The sequence below is a fragment of the Chlorocebus sabaeus genome, chromosome 18, assembly GCF_047675955.1.
Source record: "Chlorocebus sabaeus isolate Y175 chromosome 18, mChlSab1.0.hap1, whole genome shotgun sequence".
In the NCBI taxonomy this organism is placed as follows: Eukaryota; Metazoa; Chordata; class Mammalia; order Primates; family Cercopithecidae; genus Chlorocebus; species Chlorocebus sabaeus.
The window spans coordinates 56,936,737-56,958,066 of NC_132921.1; the positions used below are offsets into that span (position 1 = coordinate 56,936,737).

General features: G+C 41.5%; 1 long non-coding RNA gene across 1 annotated transcript; it reads left to right on the forward strand.

Moving 5' to 3' along the window:
- The first annotated feature begins 584 nt into the window (after positions 1-584).
- Positions 585-21,103, forward strand: LOC119618506 (uncharacterized). Its single transcript, XR_005234809.2, has 5 exons — positions 585-1,231; positions 11,972-12,034; positions 12,976-13,066; positions 14,484-14,918; positions 20,518-21,103. It is a non-coding gene; the product is annotated as an uncharacterized lncRNA (long non-coding RNA).
- The last annotated feature ends 227 nt before the right edge of the window (positions 21,104-21,330 follow it).

The window sequence follows — 21,330 nt, forward strand, 5'->3', positions numbered from 1 at the left end:
CAGATAAGTTAAGTTTAAGAAGAATGCCAAATCCTGTTGTAAGGGTGGCAGGCAAAGGGCATTCATAAATACTGCTGTTTGTTCTTTCTGGAGGGCAATTTGTTTTACAGCCTCAAAAATAGGCATATCTGTTACTGTGCAATTTTGTTTCCAAGATTTTATTGGCTGGGCGCAGTGGCTCACGCCCATAATCCCAGCACTATGGGAGGCCAAGGCAGGCGGATCACAAGGTCAGGAGTTCGAGACCAGCCTGGCCAACATAGCAAAACCCTGTCTCTACTAAAAATACAAAAATCAGCTGGGTGTGGTGGCTCGCACCTGTAATCCCAGCTACTTGGGAAACTGAGGCAGGAGAACTGCTTGAGCCCGGGAGGTGGAGGTTGCAGTGAGCTGAGATCACACCCCTGCACTCCAGCCTGGGTGACAGAGCAAGACTCTGTTTCAGGGTGGGCGGTGGGGGACGGGGGGTGGGGGGAGAAAGAAGATTTTGTCATTAGAAATCAATGAAAAATGAATACAAAGGTGCAAAGATGCACAGAGATATTCATTGCAGGACAGGAATATTCACTGGCAAACAAGCAAACTGGAAACAATCTAAATTTTTAATAATTTAGGTATGATGATACAGATTTTGCTAAGCTGGTGCAACAGAATACTACATAGTGATTAAAAGAGAAGGAATTGACATGGTATGAAGTTTATGCACAACTAGTATATACTAGGATGCCAGCTTTGAAAATAAGTATGTATATTCAGATGTATTTTGCAATTTTACAAAGGTGATATAATATCATAGAGTCATTGCAATGAAGGGGATTATACTCAACTGGAATCAAGACATTCATATTCTTGTGTTGACTTTATTTCTAACTAGTTGCATGACTTTTGGGCAACATTTCTCTCTTGGTCTCAGTTTCTTCATTTCTAACATGGGCAGTGTGTGGGAGGCTGAATAAGGGCCCCAAAGATATCAAGTCCTAATCTGTGGAGCCTATATATGTTAACGTTGAATAGAAAAAGGGTCTTCGAAGATGTAATTAAGTTAAGGATTTTGAGATAGGGAGATTATCTTGGATAATCATAAGTGTAATTGTAAGTATCCTTATCAAAGGAAAACAGAAAGGAATATTACACAGAAGAGGAGAAAACAATATGGTGACCGTGGAGGTAGAGGTTAGAGTGATGCAGCCACAAGCCAAGGAATGCCAACAGCCACTGGAAGCAGGAAGAGGTAAGAAATGCATCCTTCCCTAAAACCCCAGAGGGGGCAGAAACTTTGATTTTTGCTGGTGACACTGACTTTAGATTTACAGCCTCCACAACTATGAGAGGATAAATTTCTGTTTTTATTTTATTTTATTTTATTTTTTGAGATGGAGTCTCTCTCTGTCACCCAAGCTGGAGTGCAGTGGTGTGATCTTGGCTCACTGCAACCTCTGCCTCCTGGGTTCAAGCAATTCTCCTGTCTCAGCCTTCTGAGTAGCTGGGACTACAGGCACACGCCTCCAAACCCAGCTAATTTTTGTATTTTTAGTAGAGATGGAATTTCACCATATTGGTCAGGTTGGTCTTGAACTCATGACCTTAGGTGATCCACCCACCTCAGTCTCCCAAAGTGTTTGGATTACAGGCATGAGCCACTGTGCCTGGCCATAAGTTTATGTTTTAAGCCATTAAGTTTGTGGTAATTTGTTATAGCTGCCATAGAAAACTTATATAGGCAGTTTGGAACAAATGATTCCTAACATCTGTTTTGTTCTAAAAGTGTTAGAATCATATAATTTGCTTTGCCAGGTAAAGATAAATTAAGAAATAAATATTTTCATGAAATATTAATAGTTTGGGTAGAATAGATTCTATGCCCATCATAAGTTTTTTCTTTGTTTTTAAATAGAAGTAAAGGAAATAAAGTATTACAAACACCAAGATGTCTATGGAAGAGAGCAAATGGCTTTATATTAACATATTTTATAGAGAACCAAACTGTGCTGTGTTATTATAATTAATCTTAAGGCCAACTTTATTTGCAATTACTTTTATATCATATTTAGCCACTTGTAGACAAATTGGAGACAGGTGAGAAAAAACATAGTCGAGTAGTTTCCAGAGGTCTATGCTCATTCCCCAAGTCTCTGGTGGCAAGGAAATTCTCCATGTGAGTACTATTTGGGGGCCTATGAATTCTTTGGAAATGGTCCCATGGAGCTCTGTGGAGGGATGTGAATGCATGTGGTCACTGAGGTAACTGAAGAGGGAAATCATACACCTGGATATGCCACTTTTAATAGTACAACTAAAATTTTGTGTTGTGATGGAAACGCTCAGGTGCATTAATATTGGCATGCAAATGTAATATACATTTTCCCTTTTTAAAGATTTACTTGTACATGTAATATCACGTATAAAAATATTGCATTAAAACCAGTATAAAGAGAGTTTTACCACATTTTCTGACACAGACTTTGTCACATTCCAATGTGCTTTTAATTATCTCAACAGGTATTGCAAGAGTATTAAGAACAGGATGTTAAAAAATGTGATCAGTTCTGGCACTGATTACAAAACAATAGTTGCCACCTACTCCCAAGTTCTGGACCACCAAGGTGGGGATTGTAAAAGGGTTGTCTGAGAACTGGTTTTGTAACCCTTAGCTGCCTATCAGAACTTGGGGGAGACTTAAAAGGAGAGTTAAAAATAAGAAAAAGAATTTTGGGGCTGGGCGCGGTGGCTCAAGCCTGTAATCCCAGCACTTTGGGAGGCCGAGACGGGCGGATCACGAGGTCAGGAGATCGAGACCATCCTGGCTAACACGGTGAAACCCCGTCTCTACTAAAAACACAAAAAACTAGCCGGGCGAGGTGGCAGGCGCCTGTAGTCCCAGCTACTCGGGAGGCTGAGGCAGGAGAATGGCGTAAACCCGGGAGGCGGAGCTTGCAGTGAGCTGAGATCCGGCCACTGCACTCCAGCCCGGGCGACAGAGCAAGACTCCGTCTCAAAAAAAAAAAAAAAAAAAAAAAAAAGAATTTTGGAGCAAACTTGGTGTCTTAGTCTGTCTTGCTTCTGGTAACAAACCACTATTATAGAAACAGGGTGGCTTATAAGCAACAGACATTTATTTCTCACAGCTCTGAAGGCTGGGAAGTCCAAGATCAAGGCACCCACAGATTCTGTGTCTGCTCAGGGACTGCTCTCTGGTTCACAGATGGCATCTTCTTGCATGTCCTCATAGGGCAGAAGAGTGAGGGGTCTCTCTCTGGCCTCTTTTATAACAGCATTAATCCCATTAATGAGGACTGTGCTCCCATGACCTAATCAGCTCCCCAAAGGCCCTGCCTTTAATACCGTCACCAGCGGGGTTAGGATTTCAACATATGAATTTTGGAGGACAATAATTCAAACCATAGCATTTGGGAAATATTCTACAATTCCAAAGTGGGAAGAGAAAGGAGTATTTACTTTCTTTCTTTCTTTTTTGTTTTGAGATGGAGTCTTGCTCTGTTGCCCAGGCTGGAGTGCAGTGGCACAATCTCGCCTCACTGCAAGCTCTGCCTCCTGGGTTCACGCCATTCTCCTGCCTCAGCCTCCCGAGTAGCTGGGACTACAGGCGTCCGCCACCACGCCCGGCTAATTTTTTGTATTTTTAGTGGAGACATGGTTTCACCATGTTAGCCAGATGGTCTCGATCTCCTGACCTTGTAATCCACCCGCTTCGGCCTCCCAAAGTGTTGGGATAACAGTCGTGAGCCACCGCGCCTGGCCAGGAGTATTTATTTTCACTTTACTCACAGGAAAAGATACTTCAGTAGGCCTAGGACTGGTTGCTTGCTTTGACAGAAGGGGAAATATTGATTACTGGGTAGGGGACAGGCTGTATAGTCAGCATTTGTACTGGAACAAATGCCCGAGAGCTTCTCTATAACCAGTGTGGGCCGCAAAAGAGAAAGAGGTGGTGAGAGTTTGTTCAAGACCTTGCCATAAAATTCTACCTGTAGGGGTGAGGAGACCTTGGCAGGAAGATGTTGAAGGAGTACAGTCAGACTGCAGAGACTGAGGGAGATAGTTGTAAGCTCCCAGTCTAAGATGATAACTTTTTCTAGGACAGGTAAATTGTATTAATAGGTAAGAGATCCCCTGTTGCCTAAGAATCCACTGACGAGCCCATGGGAAAATGAATCAGCTATAAACGTCTTTAAGAAGACAGTTTCACAGTGTATCGCTGCTCTTACCCCTTCTCCTTTCCCATTCCTTTTCAACCCTGAGGTCTGAAGCCTCAGCTGGAGTTGAGTTGGGGCTGATGAGGAGGGGCAGGATAATGCTGGCAGAATGAGTCAAGAAGCCCGCTGTGTACATCTTTGCCACTGTAGGTATTCAGCCCGAATCAGGCCTAGCTGCAGAATGGAAGAAAACTTAACTTTGAGCATAGTTGGAGAATTTGACAAGTATAAGGGACTGGCCATTTTATTAATGAACTAAGACTGTTTGGGGGACTAGAGTCACCAGAGAAACTTTTGTAGCCTAAGGGTATCCAGAAAAGCTATGGAACCTGCCCAGTTTCATTCAAGGATGTAGGGAAACTGAGTAGAAGGACAGTGGGAGACTGATATAGTTGCTTTATAACTACCAGATCTGTTTGTTCAAACTAACAGTTTTAATTTAAAAAACTAATTTATTACCCCATTAATAGATTCCGTTTTTAAGTCTAAAAATGATATTGCAAAATCAAATAAACAATTGTGTCATCATGTGGCCGAGTGCAGTGGCACACATCTGTAATCCCAGCACTTTGGTAGGCCAAGGTACATGGATCACTTAAGCCCAGAAGTTCGAGACCAGCCTGGGCAATATTCTGAGATCCCTTCTCTACAAAAAAATTTTTAAAAATTAAAAATTAACTGGCTGTGGTGGTGTGCACCTATGGTCCCAGCTACTTAGGAGGCTGAAGTAGTAGAATCTCTTGAGCCCAAGAGGTCAAGGCTACAGTGAGCCATGATCATACTACTGCACTCTAGCCTGGGCAAAAGAGCGAGACTCTGTCTTAGAAAAAAAAAAAAAAATTAAAAAGGTCATGTATGTTACTATGGAATATGCAATGGAGGTAATTTGAAAACTTGCTACTGAAAAGTCTCATCTTACATTATTTACTATATTTTCTTAGGTTAAAACTTCCCAAACCAACTAGTAGGTGAGTGTTTTTTTTTTTTGGTTTTTTTTTTTTTTTTTTTTGAGACGGAGTCTCGCTCTGTCATCCAGGCTGGAGTGCAGTGGCCGGATCTCAGCTCACTGCAAGCTCCACCTCCCGGGTTTACGCCATTCTCCTGCCTCAGCCTCCCGAGTAACTGGGACTACAGGCGCCCGCCACCTCGCCCGGCTAGTTTTTTGTATTTTTTAGTAGAGACGGGGTTTCACCATGTTAGCCAGGATGCTCTCGATCTCCTGACCTCGTGATCCGCCCGTCTCGGCCTCCCAAAGTGCTGGGATTACAGGCTTGAGCCACCGCGCCCGGCCGGTGAGTGTTTTTAAAGCATCAACCGGGCTACACTTTTGATATATTTGAGTCATGTGAGGGTGAAAAAACATACTCTCTTCTCTAAAAAATGTTCTGACCTTTTTGGGCTTATATAACTCAAAGAACAGAAGCCATAAACTTCAAACTGAATGGCAGTAGAGTTCTTATTGAGAAAGGACAATGAAGTCAAATTAGAAGAAAAATGGTTTCATATTTTTTAAGATAGGAATATTAAAAACTGAAGCCTGTGTCCAGACATTCAGAAGATTCACATGACTTTTAGAGTTACTCAGGTAAAATTGAAATAAAGCACCATTTGCATTAACTTTGAACTTTGTTTTCTATCAAGGAGTTTTCTAACTCAATAATTAAATGCAAATACATGTTAATAAAATGTTCGGATTGGAAAATAAAGCACTTTGGTTTGAAATTTTATTGAAATTGGAAAAAAACCAACAATTGGTAATGTGGCCATATTACTCACACTTTATTATGAGTTCTTCTTATTTTCCTCTGGGGAACTTTATCTAAAGTGGCAAGGAGACCAATGCATTCTCTTACACATTAATGTAAAAACTAGGAACATTTAAAAAGTTATGTTATTAAAAGCTTCTGACTAAATTACTGATGTTAAATACAGAGAAACACATAACACAGATGTTGTGCCAGTGGATTTTGCAGACTATCTAGGGCCATTACTTGATGTCTTTCATCCTGGTATGTTCTATTATAGCATAATAGGGAGTGGGGAGAAATCTTGCTCTTTTAAAAGGTACTGATATTTCAGGAGGCAATTCTTCCCTTTGGTAGTAACTCTTTCCTTATCTGAAATAAGCGGCCCTCGGCTTTTAAAATATATTTATTGCTAACATGTAAGAAATCTATCCACATTCTAAGTCTCTTTCCAAGTATCAGACTATGAATGTAATCATCCATGTTTTTCTTTTTAAAAACTTATTGTAGGCCGGGCGCGGTGGCGCAAGCCTGTAATCCCAGCACTTTGGGAGGCCAAGACGGGCGGATCACGAGGTCAGGAGATCAAGACCATCCTGGCTAACACGGCGAAACCCCGTCTCTACTGAAAAAATACAAAAAACTAGCCGGGCGAGGTGGCGGGCGTCTGTAGTCCCAGCTACTCGGGAGGCTGAGGCAGGAGAATGGTGTAAACCCGGAAGGCGGAGCTTGCAGTGAGCTGAGATCTGGCCACTGCACTCCAGCCTGGGCGACAGAGCGAGACTCCGTCTGAAAAAAAAAAACAAAACAACAACTTATTGTAGATATTTCCTTCTGAAAATGGGGCTCCATTGCATGTGTTTTTAGGATAAAACAGCCCAGTAGAGTCGTGACCCTTTAATGTGCTCCTTTTAAGTAAATACTGCTAAAGGCCATGTAGGATTGCATGGAATAAAAGTTTAATACTACATATTTTTGTTGAAATTTTTTCAGTTGTTTATTTTGACATAATTTCAGAGTTACAGGAACCTTGCAAGCATAGTACAAAGAATTTCCATATATCCTTCACTTTGAGTCTCTAGATTTTTATATTATACCACATTTGCTTTACTGCTCCTCCCAGTCTGTGTGTGTGTGTCCATTTAATCTTTTTTTTAAACTGTTTTCTGAAGAGTAAGTTGCAGACATGATGCTGCTATACCTTTAAATACATCTATACCTTTGCTAATGCAAAGACATTCTATTACATAACCACAGTGCTATAACCAAAATCAGAACATGAGCACAGATATAATACTATTGTCTGATCTACCTTACTCAATTTTGCTAATTTTCTCGATAATGTCTTTTTACATAAAGAGAAAAATCCCAGATGATGCATTGAATTCCACCGTCAAGTCGCTTTAGTCTCCTTCAATCTGGAACAGTCCCCCGTCTGTCTTTGTCATGACCTTGACATTTTTGAAGAGTATGAATCAGTTATTTTGTAGAATGTCTCTCAATTTGGGTTTGCTTATATATTTTTCAAAATATAAAATATTCACTATGAGAGAGTCAGAAAATTCTTGTTGCCCTAGAAACCTATAACTTCAAAATTTATTAACTTACATGAGCCCAAATACATGAAACACTAAAGGGATTTAATCTCTGAATTTATATATGTGGTTCCTGAGCCATTTGTACACATATGTGCATTCTTCATACTCTGTGCACTTTGTTCTTAAATAAAAATAATAAATGGCTGAAGTCAGGATCTGAAAAATTTATAGTTCATTTTTAAGAGAAAAGTTCTATGTTCTTGATTTTATTAGTAAGTGTTGCTAATAGATTTTTTTTTCTGTTTAGGCTATTTGTCTCACTTTGTCTTGAGTAATAGGAAGAAGTGAAAAATTACCACTGAAAAGTTCAGGAGAGGTTTAATAGATAATTGAACTAGTTTCTGAAAAAATCCACAAAGATGTGCCATTGACTGAAGTCTTTTTTTGAGGAACAGCTGGTCTATTGCTATCAGAGATTCTTTATCTCTTTATTTCAAGACTTCTCTTCTTCACTCTTGCCTTTGTTTTTGTGAGACTCTAATATTCAGGCCTTTTATGTAAACATGACTTTCCATATACAACAGTGTAAGATATATATACACACACACACATATATATATTTACCATCAGATCAAGTTTGGGAATCTTGAGATCCCTCAGAAGTGCAATGAGGGCTTGAGAGATCAACGTTCTTTCTCCTCTCCTGCAGTAAATAAACTGAAGGCTGATGATGGTCTCAGGAGTCATGGGAAGAGATTTTTATTGTAGAGCTGAGGAGGGGGCTGCTTGGGTAATGCAAATGTTATTGTTGGGATAACATATAAGCATGAAGCTGTTTCCTGCTAAGATAAAAATTTGCCTCCCAGGATACAATCATTTGATTTTCTTTTCCTAAAAAAGAAAAAAAAAGATAATAAATAAATTTAAAAAACATAAATAGCGAGTGACATTCAAGCCCCAGATAGTCATTGACTTTGGTGGAACTGTCAGCTGGACAAAGGAGCATTTTTGTGCTGGAACTTCTGCAGGTCTTTTGTCTCTACAACCATCAATTCCCTGTCTCCAAACATTTTCTCTATAATGGTAAATAGCGCAAGAATTATTGAATAACTGTCTTGGTAAAACAATTATAGCCTTCTTCGCCATTAAAAAATGTGACTGGTCATTTAAAATACTGTACTTCTGATTAAAAAAACAAAAATCCTATTGTACACACCTGTCTTTTGGATTTATTCTTCTTTGCAAGTGAAGTGATTAATATTAGAATTCTTTTAATTGAGCTCATCCATTGCAGTGCGTCTCTTTCAGAGAAATCAGTGTAAAAATAAACCCTTTTTTCTCCTGTGAATTGCTACCACTTGCCTTCTAGAGGTGCCTGAATTAATTTTTGGGGGTCCTTAGTTTTTACCTGATTTTGAGCAACAGTAGTTTAGTTTGCCACTTATTTACTTCTCGCCACCTAGTGTCATCCAAAATTTTCTTGCTGAATCAACTTTTTGAGCTCTCAACTTTCCTTTCAAGTGTCTTACCTCTGTTGCTGATCTGTCAGGCTTAGGGATTCAGCTTTGTTGCACTAACGCATACTTCAAATGTGTTTCAGAATTCGCACTTCAAAATTAAAATATACATTTTCTTTTCAGTGACTGAGCCATGAAACAGAATCACATGGGATACGGAAGTGGTAGAGTAGAACAGAAAAAACTACGGCATAGAAGCAAGCACTTCCTAGGGAATTAACTTTCTCAAACATGTGCTTCCCAGAGCTCGGGAAACACTAATTTCCGTGTTGTTGGTATTGTTTCTTTGTTCTACTCTGCCACTTCCTTATCCCACATGATTCCATTTCACGCCTCAGTCACCAAGTAAGAAAATGTATATTTGAGGTTAGATTTTAACTTTAAGCACATTTTTTTTTAAGGGAGCCCCCAGTATTAAAAATGCCAATACTTGTGGGTATTCGCTGGAGCTGGATAATGTGATCTGGAGGACTGCCTCCCAAACAGAAAACCAGGGTCACTGTGTTGTCTAAAGACAGAGACAACACTCCCTCCTCACCATGGATCACTGCGCCAGAGTCCTGTGGGGACCAGTGGAACGTCAGCACCTGAGTTGCCTGATGTCTAACCTGGAAGCTTCCACATTTCAGAACATTGCCCAATTACAAGGCCATTGTGATGGGGATGCTACGTTCCACTGCTGTGCTGATGGGTGGCTGATTTCAAAATGATTCCATATGCTTTCTGCTTGTTAGAGAGCTTTCCCTTCCTGCCATGCCCCTGGAGGAGATGTCATTCACTCTACATTCTGAGAGGAGCTTACTAGTGTCCTGGGCCATTGTGGGATGAGGGCTGTGTAGGAGGATGGGTAGGGAAAGTAGGGGTAGGAATAATTCTGATGCTCGTGTGAGAGTCACACCCACCCAGGGAGTGCCTGGGCGATGGGTTGGCTGTTGTCAGCTTGAGGTCCTTGCACACAGGAGCCAGAGGGTGGGCTCAGGCTGCTGGCTCTGCTGTTTTCTTCTTAAACACTCCCAGCAGAGTCTCTTCCTCTTTTTTTTTTTTTCCTTCCTTTCCCAGCTGGGAAGGCAACTTTTAAAAAATTTCTAAGAACAGGAAATTTCACCTTGCAAGTATGCATTTCAGTCTTTCTCCTTGGAATTAGGTGAGTAAATTCCCCTTTACTCCAAATAGTCAAGAGCCTCAAGCTTTTCGTTCTGGTTCCTAGTGAGAGACTTCTGATTATTTCCATGAGCCGAGGAGAAAAGAGGCTCTCGGTGTGTATATGGAGGAATTCTGTGGGTTTGGGGTGGGAATGGGGAGAAGCAAGGAACAACAGAAATAAATATTTCAAAATATTTTCCTTCTATGTGTTTCATAACATCACTGAGCACACATTTCCTCTCTATTTCAACTTATCACCAGTAATAAGTCTTGAACTCTAAAAGATTAACTCTAACAACTCTTAATCTAATTTGAAATATGGCAGACAGCTTTGGAAGTATGTAGACCTTCCAAGGCCATCTGGGGAGCCTGGCAAATCCCGAGTGTAATATTTGGAATTTTTAATCACACTTAAAGCTCTTGTTCAGATAGTTCAACAAACCCTAATTAAGCCATTAGAAAATGGTAAGCCCTCTGCTAGGGTTGAAGATTACAAACAGCAGTAAAAATCTCTGCCTCATGGAGTTTCAAGCCGAGCACAGGAAACAAATACATGAAATGATACCGGCAATAATACAGTCTATGTGAAGTAAAGAAATAGTTCAGAGCTGCAGGTGATTTACTCTCATGGAGAGAGGGTGCTGTCAGGAAAATTCTTCTAGACCTGCCTGACCCGGGTTTTGAAGGATGAATAGAAGTTTGACAGAGGAACAAAAGAGAGGCAGGTCCATGCAAGTGGAAGAGGCATGTGTAAAGGAATAGAGATGTGTGTCCACCTTCCAGCCTGCACTCCTCTGCTGGCTACACTTTGGATTTTTGAGGCTAAGAGTGACTTGGGAAAAAGAAGCTTAAAACCCTCTGGGGCTCTCTGAATCTGCTTTGTAGATCTAGAGGAATCTGGAGATTTTAGAGTAATTTTAGAGTGGGTTGTAGATTCTCCATAAACTTTTGGGAAACCAAGTTTGGAAAGGATTGTAGAGTCCTGTCTTGCTCAGGAAGGTCCACTTGTGGTCTCTGAAATCACTCCTCTTTGAATGGCTTTGGGTGCTGATCACTGCTACTCATTAGGGGTGAGAAGCCAGGTAGCCCCTGGATAGATGTTTGTTGATGAGAGTTGGTTGCACTGAGTCTGAGCTATCCAAGGGACAAACCAGCAGACATGGAGGAGACTAGAGAAATCCACACACTCAGACTTTTAGAGAGAGAACAAAGACGCATGAGCAGCCCTGGTCTGCCATCTGGCATTGCAGAACCTGGTCTGTTTGGTAAGGGTGTTCAGTGTTGCCGATGGCTTTTAGCGGAGATTAGACAGGGTGCTCAGAGTTCAGATTGAGGCAGCTGAGAATGCAGATTGTTGTTGGAGAATTCTGTGTGAGACTGAGTTTGTCTTGCTTTGGTCAGGTGGTCAGCAAGTGTTGGCTGGGAATTCCCCAAGAACCCCTCAGTCCTGTTGCAGAGTCCTAGGTGACACAGAAGTGTATCTGTGCAACGTGACAGCTCGGCTGGGTCAGCAGTTAAGCTTAGGACATTCAATTTTCCAAAACAGTCCCAGGTCAGGACCTACATTCCTTCTAAAAGTAGGTTTCTATAGTTCATAGCAACGTTCTATTAAGTAGTTCTAAATGGAGTATATTTTGATTGTATATGTTGGTGTTTTACTGAGCATTGCTGTAAGGTATGTCATATTCGTAAATCTGCTCTTAAGTAGATTCTGCTAAAATTGTTCATTGTCCCATTTTTAAAGATCTATACAATAAATTCTCCTCAGAATTTAAAAAGAGATCCTGATAAACTGATGTGCTTCTTTTTACCAGGTAATGAGAACTCTGTAACCCAAGATGTTTTGCATGTTGTCTTAGCCACCAGAAAGCTCAGAGGTAAATGTTCTGATCAATTCTGTCATTCTAATTTATTTTTCTGCAAAAGACTCTTGTTCTTTTATCTTTTCCAAAATCCTCCTATTGCACAGAGGTCTCAAATTCATTTTTGGAAACAGGTGGGGGCATAGAAAGTAAATATGCAATGAAATTATAACATTTTATTAAATAGTGCTATCTTATTTTCTAATGAAACATACATGTGGAAATTCTTGTATTAAGCACAAGCTGGGGTTCTGCTTCTGGCTGTTATTCACTTGGAACTCTCATTGACAGGAAGGCACTCTCATTCCTACTGGAATGCCTATGCGGGTAGTTCCTCTGTTAAACCCTCCTAGATTAACTTGCTCATCTCCAGACATTTCTATCACTTTAAGCACCTCTAAGCACTCATGTATATGTGTCTGGGTAACCATAATTGTCATTAGTTATGTATTTCACAGAACAGAAATTTAGAGCTGGAAGGAATGTAATCACCCAAATCCCATTGAGCTAAAATGATAGATGGGCATTTTGAAACCACTAAGAGATTACAACAGAAGTTAGCATGCTGTAGGTTATTGCATGGGCTCTATGGGACGCTCTCCAGAATGTGGAGGCTGGGCCTCAGAGACTTCGGGTGGTGTTTGCATTATTCTTCCATGAATGGCAAACAGAAACTTGGCTTTAGGACTTTCTCCTTGAAAATAAATTTTCATCTAATTGTTTGTTTCTGGTTTCTATTTATACATGTCTGTCTTCTCCTCTGGAAGAGGTGGTCCTTGAGTGCAGGGGCCATGTCTGTCTATCTCTGGCATCAGCGCAGGTCCTGGCACACAACAAGCACGTAACTTCAGTTTGCTGAGGGAATGAATGAATGAACGGCAGACTGTCTGTTTGGTAGGACTGTGCATTCATTGGTGGAAGGTCCTACCCTTGCCATTTCTTTCTTGTCTTGTAAGATGCATTGCCCCAGAGGACGCCATGAACAAGGACTGACAAAAGCAAAGAATACAGCCAAGGCAGTGAGCAAAGTGTCACCTTAGGAGGTTGGTAAGTAGCTTTAGTTGCTGCTCTCACTATCAGTACTAATCAGATAGCTGCTCAGGCAAGTCAGTCCTGGAGGAAAGCACCTAAGGATGCAATGATGAGAGAAGCAGAAAGACATGGTGAAGGATTTGATGACTGAGGACAGAAATAAGGGAGCTGAGGATGCAAAAGTTAGGGGTAGTTTTGTGTTGGGCAGGGCAGTAATGCTGTACCTGGGGATTGTGGAAGCTGAGAGGGAGACTCATTTGTGGGCAATTGTGAGGAGTGTTCAGGCCTTGTTTCTTTCATTGTGTGTGTGGTCACAATGGCTTCTCCAGCTCTTTGTCTCACAGTGGAGTCAGGCATTAGGATGGAGGAAAGGCAAGAGGGGGAACAAACAGGACAAGGGTGGACGCTGGCTTATAAAGAGGTTTCCTGAAAGTCACACACTTGTGCTTAAGTCATACTGGCCAGAACTTTGTTACATGATTGTACCTTGCTGCAAGGAAGTTTGGGAAAGGCAGTATTTAGTCAAGCACATGCTCTCAATAAAATTGGGAGGTCTTTTTACTGTGGGAAAGGGGAGCCCGAATATTGAGGGGCTGCTAACAGTATATATCACATAAAGCTAGACATAGAACATAGTCTCTTACTCCTAATCCAGTGCTCTATTACCTAGCTGTGAATTTGAACTCTACATTGTGGAGGTAGAATGGGAGACTGAGAAATGCTGGAGGCTTAGTGCCGGAGGCTTAGACTGTCCTGTCTCTGCCATTTATTGTTACCTTGGACAGAGCATACCATTTCCCTGAATCACTGTCTCTGAATCTGTAAAATGGTTTGCTGCATAAAATGGCCTTTGAATTTCTGCCAGCATATATCTATATATTTATTATTAAAAAAAATTTTTTTTTTTGAGATGGGATTTCACTCTTGTTGCCCAGGCTGGAGTGTAATGACGTGATCTTGGCTCACTGCCACCTCTGCCTCCTGGGTTCTAGTGATTCCCCTGCCTCAGCCTCCTGAGTAGCTGGAATTACAGGCACACGCCACCATGTCTGGCTAATTTTTGTATTTTTAGTAGAGACAGTGCTTCATCACGTTGGCCAGGCTGGTTTCAAACTCCTGACCTCATGTGATTTGCCTGTCTCCGCCTTCCAAAGTGCTGGGATTACAGGCGTAAGCCACCTCACCTGGCCCTAAAATACTTTATGATTTAAAAAAATATATGGTAGCTAAAACCAAGTGAGCAATTGAACAAGTCAAAGGAGTCTGCAGGGGTCTCTCAAGGAAGGCCATTCTGGCTGAAATTCACTGGAAGGCCCCATGATTAGGCCGGATTACGAACCTGCATCATCTCTTCAGACACAATTTGCAAAAACAAAAGCTAAAGTGGTTGCTTGCTTGATAGCTATTTCTCTGCTCTTTCCTTGTCCAACAGGATGCTGATTTTATTTGAATGTCAGTCAGCAATCCTACAGTAACCTGACTCCAAAGACGGCTGCCATGAATTCCTTCCCTCCCTGTACTTCCCCGTTGAGGAGCGGAGTCTCTAGAATCTGAGCTGGACTGGGTTTGACCTACAGAACACTGTAGAAGTATATGGCATGAGAGAGTATAGCCAGCTCCAGGCTTGGCATTCAAGAGGAATGGAGTTTCTGCTTCCTGTATTTGGGAGCCGTGAGCTGCCTGGTAAGAAGGTTAGACCACTCCACTCAAGAGAGAGGTTGCATGCACAGGCACTGAAGGCCTAGATGTGTGAGCAAGGAGGCCATCTTGGGGAACAGCCAGCCCAGCTGAGCCTACAAAAGACTCCAGCCCCAGTCATCTGATGGCAGCCACAGAAGGGAGCCCAGAAATGCCCAGCTGAGCCCAGGTAACTCACAAAACTATGAGAGATCATAGTAAATTGCTTTAAGGCACTAAGTGTTTGGGTGGTTTCGAGGCTGGAGAATAGGATCTGGAGGTAGGGAACTTAAGGCTGTTTCATGCAGACTTCCTGGAGCTAAATTGAAAGGAAAACCCTAACTTTCCACGATTACGTAACAAAAGGACCAGAGGCTACTCCCTTTGCAAACTCCTCACCTTTTCCAGATGGGAAATTGGCTGTCCGCGACCAATCAGACTGATTGCTGGCCGAGTCTTTTTCCGCAACTTGGTAACTTCACCTTAGTCTCTGATTGGTTACTTTTTTGCAACCAATCAGATGTTTGCACAGGAGTGTGACCTTTGTAACTCCACTTCAGCCTTTGATTGCTTTTGGCAACCCATCAGGCCAATTGTAGGCCACCACTTCATTTCCACGAGGTGAGCATGAAGTGGCTAATGGGAAACCTCTAGGGGATATTTGGACCTTAGAAGATTCTGTTTAGGGGCCCTTGAGCCACTGCTGGGCCAGCTTCTACACTGTGGAGTGTATTTTTGTTTTCAGTAAATCCCTGCTTTCGTTCTTTTGTTGCTTCATTCTTTCTTTGCTTTTCTGGACGTTTTGTCCAATTCGTTGTTCAAAACACCAAGAACCTGGACAACTTGCAGTTATGACCCTCTACCGGTGACACTTTGTTGTATAATAATAGACAGCCATAACCAATGTGCTCAGGAAAAAACATCTCCTTCTCAGTCCTGGAAGTGAGTCATGATTGGTCTAAACCATTCTTAGCAATTCCATTCTTTTGCCAAACTATTTTAGGGGGATACACGGGGCCCAGTTACAGTCAATGAGATACGGAATGGCCTTCCCTTACAGATAAAAAGAGACTCAAGGGAGGACATGTCTGTGTTTTTCTCCCTGGCATTGTTGTGTCTACACTGATTTCTGGAACGATGAAAGCTATATTCTGACCATAAAGGGACAGCTCTCAGGACAGCCAGTAAGCTGAGGATGGCAGAGCGAAAAAGAGAGACAGCTTGTGTTCTGAAGTCAATTCCAAAACCCCCCAAACTCTATAAACTCCTTCCATAACCTCTTTGTGTTTAAAACAGTTTGATTTTGGTTTCCTATTACTTACAGGCGAAATCATCTGAATTGATACAGTGTGAAAATGAATCTCTATCCTATGCCCTTTCACTGCTGGGAGAAAGAAAAAAATGGAAATTATAAAGTTTTTATCCTTTCTTTCATGCTGTTCAAGTGTGGGTCCCGGAGCAGGCCTTGCAAAGCCTGGGATACTCAAAGGTAGCAGCTGAGTTGTGGGTGGAACCTAAATTGCTTTGCATAATAAAATAAAAGAATTGAGTGTGAGAGGAGGGGGCTAGAGAACAGAAACTCAGGAAGGTAGGAGGAGGTGTGTGTGTGTGTGTGTGTGTGTGAGAGAGAGAGAGAGAGAGAGCAGGGCAAAGAGAAATAGGAAGGGGAGCTGATCCCAGGGGAAAAGGCAGCCTCAGTAAAGTCTGCTATGCACAAAGCCTGCTTTGAATGTGAGGATGAATTTCATGTTTGGCTTGGTGTGGAGCAGAGGAAAACCCAGGAGGTGCAGAGTGAGGGAAGTGGAGAACTAGAGGAAGAGGAAAGCAGAGTTGGAAGTGGCTGGGGGAATGTGAGGTGCTAGGGCTTTATAGGAATCCGGAAGCTGGCATGGGGAGCAGGGAGGGGTCATGGCAGTAAAAAATCTTTAACTCTGGAAGTGCAAAATGACATCTTCTGACATATTGATTGAAGACTAGCTTCTTACACAATTATTATGTACTAAAAAAATGTGTTTTTTCCCCAAGTTTCAAGTATCCAAATTCTACATTCAGTTTTCTTTGAGATCCTTGCTGCTGTTTAACTCCTAGACCACAGCAAGACTTGTTGAGATAAGTCAAGCTTGCCTGAAATTATAGTAAACAACCTGAGTGAATAGGAAGCAGTGTAAATGGAAAGAGAGCCAAGCTTTATCAGGAGGACTAGGTTCTTGCTGCAATTCTCTCGCTAACTTCCTGGGTGACCCTGAGCAAGTTGCTCAGTGATTCCTAGCCTCAAGTTCCTCCTCTATAAAATAAATAGCTAGCTGTCCTCCCTTGCTCCTGCTCTCGCCATTTGATGTGACTGCTCCCGCTTCGCCCTCTACCATGATTGGAAGCTTCCTGAGGCCTCACCAGAAGAGATGCCAGCACCATGCTTCCTGTACACCCTGCAGAACCATACTCCTTAGATAAAAACAGGTTAAGAAAAGAATGAAAAAAAAAAAAAAAAAAAAAAAAAAAAAAGAAACCCAACCCATATTTCAGTGATCAGAGCAAGAATAAGGATATGGAAGTACTAGAGGCAATGAATTAAAGAATCATTATGAATGTAGAGCCCATGTGTGAATGACAAGCTGCATATTGAACATATTGTGAATTAAATAGCTAAGTCCTACATCCTTCCATGGATTGTAAGAAAGCGAACAAGCAATCAAATTCAGATGGACATAGCAATAAGAGTTATGTGAAAAGAGGTAAAACGCAGGTCTGTGAATTAATACATTGTATTAGCAGATTATAGTGATAGTGGATTTTTTTGTGTTGAAGCCTGAGTCAGCCACTGCCTTGGGAAGAATTGTGGACTATATTTCCATCTGAAAAAAAAAATTCTAGAAGAGTCATCTAAGGAGGACGCTTGAAAAAGAACAAATCCTGGAGAATATTAACTATGGAAACTGCAAAGGAAGGGAGGGATTTAACTAAAGATGTAGAATTGGAGGTGGAAAATAAGGATGAGGGTTTGCTAAGATGACCTTGTCAGGACTGATAAAGAAGAAGAAATACAAGGGAGACCTTGACTTACTGCTGGTTTTTTGTTTTATTTTCTGCACAGAAATAGAATGTCTTTGGGTGGAGGTTTGAGTTCAATTACCGATTGTTTGGAGCTAAAGGTCTGTTCACTCACCCTATATCCTCACAGATATAGGCCACATAGAGATGGTGAAAATGAACCAAAAAACAAAAACAAGTGAGACTAGGAAGTGAGAAGGAGAAAAGATATCTGAAAAGATGCCAAGAAAATTTTGTGTCTGAAGGAACCTCTATTCCACTTGTTTGATTTTACAGATGAAGACACTGAGACTCCAGAAGAATCCATAATTGAAAGTCACACACTAATGGTTAGTGGCAAGATTGGTAGTAGAACTTAGATTTCCTGGTTTCCATTTTTGCAATCTTGTTACTACATGTTCAGTAGTTAGCTTTGGGTTACTGCGTGCTCAAACTAGCTTCTTTACCTGAAGGACATATTTTAAAATAAAATTTTCAGTATCAAATAGTGACACCTGCAATATAATGTTAAGAGGAAAATTAACTAGTATTTGCTTGGGCAGACCCATTAAAGCAGCCTTCCTGAAGAATAATAGAGATTGCCAGCAGATTCTAACATGATTCGTACCTTCTTTGTACATATGCAAAGCACATTTAAAATATGAACCCATAGGGCGATAGAAGAAAGTCAACTGAATTAACAGTGAAAACAAATGACTGTTTTTAAAAAATAGCTAATGTGTATCTGTTCCTTTAAAACAAAATTTTAAAAATCATTTTGGAATTATCAAATATATCGCTGTTTTTAGAAAAGAAAAAGCCAGCTTCTAACATTTGCAGGTCCTGTCAAGAAAGCAAATAGAGATCCACATATAGCATATCTACATATCTACATTTTACAAGATAAGGTAACAAACTATCAAGTAAAATATGTCCTATCTGTAAGGGCAAGTAAATATTAAAAATAAGAGGCTTAATTCTTGTTAAAAATAAGGGAAGAAATTACCTTCCTTCACTTAGAGTATTTACTTTGGAAAATGTGTTCTTGTAAGTTATTTCCCTGTCTCTTTGACATGTATGTAAATGTTTTTAGAGCTAAATAAGTCTTCTGCTGTCTTTGTGACCCAGGAATGTCTTTCTCAAGGACCCAGCAGCCATTGCTTTAGAATTAATCATTGAGGGAGATAGCAGCCCATCTCTCAGTTTCTGATGGACGGTAGGAGCCTAACTTTGGTGACTGCCTCCCCCTGACGACTTGCAACATTACCTTCTGTCATAAAGATAGGAGAAGCTTATTTTTCCTTTGTATAAAATCATTTAACTAATACAGATGGTTACTCCAATTACCAGGTGAATTTAGGATGAACCATGTGTTATAAATGGTGCTATCAAATCCTATTATTTGAGAACTAATTTTTGTTTATCTTGGGAAAAGGTATATAATGGGTTGCATCTTCTTGGCTATATTAAAGGCTGGAATTTCTTTCTGTCTTTGTAATTCCTTAGTGGATTGCCTGTGATGTGCATCACATTTTGGTTTAATAGTTTATTCAGTATAAAACTATTTTCTCTACTACCTTTGTGGAGAGGATTTCTGGGTTGGAAGAAGATTTTGTTTAAAATTATATTTTCTCAACATATCCTTTCACCTTGACAAATATACAGTCCTAGTGAATTGGAAAATGGGATTTAAATGAAGAATTCTTAGACTCTCCAGAGTTCTTCATCAAAATATGGCATGGTAGAGAGAGCTGGCCCTGGCCTATGACCTCACCTCATCTTCTCTTACCACTGCAGTGGCCTTGGGCACACACGTGTGGCAACCCAGTCTGCACATCCAGCTCTATCCTCAACTCCCTCGGACTTCAGCCCCACAAACATCAGCCCCTTGTCACTTCTTAGGGCTGGGGGTGTGCACACGGGTGGGGATGCAGCTGCCCTTGAGAGGGTTGACTTGAGAAGGCACCATGCACAGGCTCTGGGACCCTGGACAGGGCATTCCGGAGTCCCAGGTGCCTGAAACACAGTCTAATATTGTGGCCAGGGACTCAGGGTAAGCATGTACTGTTGATGCTGAAAGCTCCTGGCCTTGTGCAGAGAAGCCTGGCTAGAAAAGTGTCAGAGAGAGGCTGGGGAAGGGTCAGGGTGGGGTTGTCTATCATGCAGCAGGAGTAGTACACTTCCCCGCTCCTCAGGTCTCAGGGTGAATAATGTATTCTGAGAGAGAAAGCAAGAAGTGAAAAGTACACCTAATTTCTTTTCACTTTTACTTTCATTTTTGTTAATCTATTTATTTTATTTTTTTGAGATGGGGTCTTGCTCCATCACCTAGGCTGGAGTGCAGTGGTGCGATCACGGCTCACTGAGACCTCAGTCACCTGGGCTCAAGTGATCCTCCCACCTCAGCCTCCCGAGTAGCTGAGACCACAGGTGCACCACCACACCTAGCTATCCTTTCATTTTTCTCTCCCTTCCCCAAAGATACCCACTTACTGTCCATAGTTTAGTGTGTATCCTTCTAGGATGGTTAATTGTATGTGTCAACTTAACTGGACCATGGTGCCCAGATACTTGGTTAAACACTATTGTGGATGTTTTCTGTAAAGGTGCTTTTTGGGGATGAGATTAGCATTTAAATTGGTGAACTGCAACTGTGAGTTTTCCTTGGCGGGCCTGCTCTTGTCTCCTCCCTTGGTAGGTAGTGACGGCCCCTCATGAACTGTTGGTGGTGTTTGTTGACAACTACATCAAACTCTTCACAGACTGCAACACAGAAGGCTTCCGGAAGATACTGCACATGAAGGAAATGAAGAGGAGCAAGCAGAGCAGCATGCTGGAATTCCTGCACCTGCTGCTCCCCATGCTGCCCTTGCGGGTGGAAAGCTCCAGCTCACTGTCCCTGATGGCGCCAACACCAGACCAGGAATTGTCTGGCATCTGCAAACTCATTAAAAAGAGACTGTGGGGCCGGGCGTGGTGGCTCATGCCTGTAATCCCAGCACTTTGGGAGGCTGAGGTGGGCAGATCACTTGAGGTCAGGAATTTGAGAACAACCTGGCCAACATGGTGAAACTTCGTCTCTACTAAAAATAGAAGAATTAACCAGGTGTGGTGGCTCGTGCCTGTAGTCCAGCTACTCGGGAGGCTGAGGTAGGAGAACCCCTCGAACCTGGGAGGTAGAGGTTGCATTGAGCCGAGATCGTGCCTCTGCACTCTAGGGCAAGACTCCGTCTCAAAAAAAAAAAAAAAAAAAAAAAAGTACCACTGTTTTTTGCATGCTTTGGTCTACAATGAAACTTTAAATTAATTCTGTCATGAAACATAGGAGAAACACGATTCATGTGTATTTCTTTACCATGCACAAAATCTCAAATCATTATAAATAAAGAAAATAAAGCTTATTTTCTCCAAAAATAAAAATAAATAAATAAAGCCCTTCGTAAAGTGAGTGGGCTTCATCCAATCAGCTGAAGTCCTCAAGAGAACAAATACTGACCACGCAAGATTCCAGCACCTTCTGGAATTCTGTCTGCAGGTGGCCTTTGGTCTGGAACTGCAGTTCTTGCCTGGCTCTC